The 5,543-nt window shown below is 37.3% G+C and overlaps 1 protein-coding gene across 4 annotated transcripts in view; it reads left to right on the top strand.

Annotated features, from left to right (window-relative positions):
- Positions 1-5,543, top strand: part of LOC128250035 (uncharacterized) — a 32,678-nt gene that overhangs the window by 9,134 nt on the left and 18,001 nt on the right. The gene's annotated exons all lie outside the window — the stretch shown is intronic.

The following is a 5,543-nucleotide window of genomic DNA, read 5'->3' as shown; positions in this document are numbered from 1 at the left end:
TATATATATATATATATATATGTATGTATGTATGTATATATACCATTCAAATCAATAAGTTACCATTTAACTAATTATTTGCTTCATTATTCACTTAAACTTACATTTACAACTAATTATTTATATGTCTGCACTCTCATGAGCTTATATTATATTCTCACATTTATATGAATATAAACATAATTTATAAACAAATTTATATGCAAAATCTTTACACATTTCTCTCTCCTCTTCCATTACACTAGTTTAAAATTGATATTAATAAAATATTAACCCATTATTCAAAATAAAAATCTAAATAAACCGTAAGACCTATTCAAATTCACTCGAAATGCTATCTAGTTTGAAAAATATTTGAAATTCCACTAACCAATCGAATTTAACTGATCTAAAGGGATCTATATCACTTTCTTCTTAGGAGTGATGAATGATTAATAGCGTAAATATATTTACGTGTGTATATGTATGTGAATATTTGTGTGCGTATATGTGCGGATTGGTGCAGAAGCCACGATGCAGGCGTCGTTGGAAGTCACCGTTTGCGTTGCGGCAGCGCATCCACCTCCCGGTCATTTTGGCCTGCAAGGTTCCTCCGAGGGTGATCTTCGCCAAGTGTCCAAGGTGGCCGCTACGTTCGCTGTGAAAAAATTAGTGCTCAGAGCAAGCCCTGCTGGCTTGCATATGAAAAGCATGGAATGACGGGAAATGGTCTCGTCCATGCATCATCCATCAATCTCCATTCATAACGAGGCAATGATCGAAGGTAGCGATCGGGGCCACTCATATTGCGATGTTAGAGGTGAAATTCTTGAATCGTCGCAAGACATACTGCAGTGGCGGCGTGTGGCAAGCATGTTTTCCTCGATCAAGAGCAAATATCGGAGATTCAAAGATGATTGGATACCGTCGTAGTTCCAACCGTACACGATGCTGACTGGCACTTCATCAGCATTCGCTTCAATGATCTGGTAGGGAGCCTGCAGGGGAAACTATAGTCGGTACCAGGGGGAGTATGGTTGCAAAACAGAAACTTAAAAGGAATTGACGGGAAAACTCACCCAGTCTGGACATTGGTAGGATTAACAGATGAAAGCTCTTTCTCGATTCAGTGGTTAGCGATGCATGGCTGTCCTTAGTTGGTGGAGTGATCCATCTGGATGATTCCGATAACGAATGAGACTCCAGTCTGCTAACTAGTGCATTGATTACTGCTTTTCGGTAGCACAGCAGTGCTGAATCTGTCGTCGGTATCTCTGCACACTGCCCGGACTTGCCATTGCTGCTGCTCTCCTTTGCATCCAGTGCTGCAGAAGCGTCCAGCTGCTTCCTGCTCGTGGGGCACTCACGACTTGGTTGTAGCATCGGTTGTGGAGTGATAGCGGTGGTGACCTGGTCAGCTCAGCCAACGCAAGCCTGGTAGTGACACACCGCTGCAGTTGGGCCAGTCGGCTGGTAAACACAGCTTTTCTTAGACAGGGATCAGGGCCTGGAACCAACCCCGTGAACGAGGAATTGCCGGTAGGCGCAGGTCATCAGCCGGTGTCAATCACGTCCCTGCCCTTTGTACACACCATGCGTTGCTACTACCAATCGAATGGTCTGGTGTGGTCCTTGGATCTGGCTGACAATTCTGCTTATGTGTGGTGGCATTCTGCGCCGTCATCGGTGCACTCTCTGATGGCCCAGAGAAGACGACTGAACCCAATCACTTAGAGAAAGTAAAAGTCATAACAAGGTTTTTGTAGGTGAACCTGCATCTCACTCACCCTTTTCCTTGTTACAGCTGCCAATGACAACTGCACCGATCCGTCCATCGTTACCCGTGGCTGGGGCCCCTTGCCCTCTAACATTGCAGCGCTTGTGTGCCAGCCGCCCGCCTTTCACTTTGGCTGTTTGCACGCTACTAACCACACACGTCTTCCCTAGTCAGCGCCCACCTGACAAAAAGCATGCACACCCAACGACGCTGCGCGCTGTGCAGCTACACAATTGTTTCATTTTCTCTTTGTTGCCCTTCCTTCTTCTCCTTCATCCACCAGCTCTCAACCATCACGGCAAGTGGCAGCAGCCATGAGCTGGTTCGCTGGGGTTGCTTGATTATTTTTCCTCCAATTTTTCCGTACCTAGTAACTTCATCTGGTTTTCTATAGGGGTAATATAAGCAAGAGTTTACATCTAATGTAGTATCTAAGAAGTTAGCTACCTTCATACTTGAAAGTGAGTCCTAGGTTAAGGCTTTTGAAGAATTTTCTGATTTTTTTCCGCATTCTTTCTATGACAGTTTTATTATTACTAGGTATAATAAACAAAGCATCATCCCTATAAAGACCACCTTACAGTTCAGGGATTTCACTGTTAAGACACTTTAAGAGATATGCACCAACCAAATCAGTAACCTGGGCTGAATCACTTGAACCCATAGCAATTTCAAAATTATTAGGTGTGTTGCACCTCGTCCATAACCTACCCTCAAATTCTAAAATAGTTTTCCTAGCTAAAAGAATAATATCTATTTTGTCACTAGTAATAAGAGAATAATAAGAGATGCTAGAATAATAACTGTTGATATCAAATTGTATGAATGAGTAATTACTTACATTTTCAATAGATGTGAACCAGTGTATTACTTCATCAGTATTACACCATAATTTAAGAGATAAATCAGGAATTATTAGGGATAATATAGTATCAATAATGGATTTTCTAAATCAGCCAATGTCTGATTTAGTCGGGCAAATAAGGTTGTCATGAAAATTCTTTTTTTGGTCTTTGAGGTTAATCCTGAGTTCATTTAGCTTCATGGGTTCCATTCTATCTACTAAGTCCAAGTCTATCATAATTTCTTTAATTTCCAAGTTGATTTCAAAGAAATTCTTTTCCGTAGTTACTTTATGGTTATCACCTCTTCTCTATCTCTGTCATTATCACGTTATCACCTCTTCCCTCTCTGTCATTATCTTACTAGCAACTCTGAGACATATTGTTTTATGCAGATAAGGGCTGGATATATGGTCCCAGTAATATAGTGGCCAGAGAGAGTATCTGACATTAATTAATTTATCACCACCAACAAGAATTTAACTGTCAATTCCCAATGGATTTAATTCTAAGGTTTTGTAGACAGCATGCTGCATTAAGTCTTTTGAATGTGATAAAGATAAATATAAATGTAGCTATATCACCATTCCTCTTTCTTGACCCTCATTATTTTTCTCTGCCATTCTAAATTACAGTAGGTTTTAGATATACATTTTCTTCCCTAATTTTATTCTGCCACAAAAATAGCAAAGGGAAACAATGTAATTATTTTAGTCTCTTGTACTGATGAAAATTTGCTAAAAAATAACAGTTTATCCTTTCCGTTGGTAATCTATATGGTCGTCTGCTTCCAAGGAGAGTGGTTTATTTCAAATTGATGTAATATTTACATTGATTGATTAAATGGAACCACTTGAAACAGCCGTAATGCACTGATACCTGGACATCCTTGTTACTTATTTGCTTTTTAAATATACACACAAATATATAGACAGTCTGATGGTAGCTTAGCTGGTTGAAACTTCAAAGTCACTGTCAATGCTATTCTTCTTAAAGAATGATAAATACTAAAGGATCGAGTAACCCTTCAGGTTAATGTAAAATTATAATTAAACATAAAAACAATCATTAATATATATATTGATATTTAGATATATGTATACATACATACATACATAAATTATAATTAAAGTTTAGATTTGAAATTTAAAATTTAGCATCCAAATTGTATTTTGGGTATGTCCCTAGTAGTATGCTGGCAGAGCACATTCACCTTTTATGGCTACATGGTGTCATCCACAATAAATTCATATTCTTCACTGGATCTATGTTAGGAATCCCTCGGCGTACGTTGTGTATATTCTAAATAATTGATACGGAGGACAGAGTATGCTGGAAACTTTATTTATCACAATGATTGTTTCGGCATAATTCTACACTACTCTCTAGTGGGTGGGGAATGATATAATGAATTCCAATGCACCCCACATTGCAGAAATGCTTCATCAGGTGACATAACATGATTCGAGTTACATCAATGTATTTGAGACGTGACTACTACCAACATCATCTAGCTAAGCCTATGAGCAAAATGCCACTTATGTAACTTTGGATCTTTGTGGATCTTAAAATGTTTTTTGAGGCCTCCGTTAGATTTTCAAACCTTATGGCATACACAGCATATGAGCTTGTAGGGTTATATTATCCAGGCAGATACTGTGGTGGCTCTCAGTTAAGTTCCAGTTTACAGCTAACCACATCGATCAGTATTTAACGTCTGTGACTACTATTAGTTATCAGCCACTCTGTGAATTCTTCTAATGGATAATTCTGCGTTTGCTTTGCTGGATGGTAATATCGTCAGGAGTATATATTAGCAATAATATATGCAGTATTATATAGAGCCTCCATACTCTTTATAAGAGTATGGAGACTTGTTCATCTTCAAAATATATTTTCTCTTATTTTACAATTTCTTACATCATATTATTATGACCTACACGTTTCCACTGCACAAACAACTGGTAATTGCAGATGCAGCCTGACACTATTATCTCAACCTTGACCTAAATAGACAGAACCCTGACATCGGACAGTGACTGGTGTGAATTTGAGGTCAACCACACAAGCTTGCAAATGGATCAGGTTTCAGTTCCAAAAATACCCCCTCCAAACTTTAACTAACAAAAAACTAACTCCACTCAGTTCGCTTTGAGACTGACCAAATAGATAAACCCTGTAGAAGCTGCACCAATATTAGTGCCAGGTTGCATCTGCAACTGCCAGTAGTTTTTGCAGTGGAAACATAAGTAAGTCATAATAATATGCTGTATAAAATTGTAAAATAAGAGAAAATACATTTTGGGGATGAACAAGTCTCCATACTCTTTATGATTATTACTAATATATATATCAGTTGAATAAAGTTAAAACATGGTCTGGTTTTCACATTTTTTATTAAATACCTTAATAAAAAACATGGATACCAGACCATGTTTTAACTATATTCAACTGATATATATATTAGTAATAATCATAAAGAGTATGGAGACTTGTTCATCCCCAAAATGTATTTTCTCTATACACATTTACACAAATTCTGAATATGTATATAATGTCTTACGTTTAAGCTGGTTCCCATGCGTTTCCCTGAAGAGAAGATTGCATTTTTAACATCACCGATTCCTATGGAAGGTATAATTTGTAATCTTCAAAACATATGTTGGAAATAAAAGTATGCAGTTAACATATGCATTTTACTCCATTCACTAAATTTATATATACTCAAGTACCCAAAATAACAAGGAGTTTCTACCTCATAAACAGGAGTTACACCACAGTCATTTTGTGATCTTTGCTACCCTGGTATCTATTAACCAATTTATTTTGTCCGAGTTATTTATTAATTAGGAGAAAATAAATACATATAATAATATATATGTATATATATATTTATTTATGTATGTATTTATATTATCTTAGTTGAAAAACTTTGATAAGGTAAA

The sequence above is a fragment of the Octopus bimaculoides genome, chromosome 19 (assembly GCF_001194135.2).
Source record: "Octopus bimaculoides isolate UCB-OBI-ISO-001 chromosome 19, ASM119413v2, whole genome shotgun sequence".
Taxonomy (NCBI): domain Eukaryota; kingdom Metazoa; phylum Mollusca; class Cephalopoda; order Octopoda; family Octopodidae; genus Octopus; species Octopus bimaculoides.
Note: the sequence above shows the minus strand (reverse complement) of the source record. Positions and strands in the feature narration are given on the sequence as shown.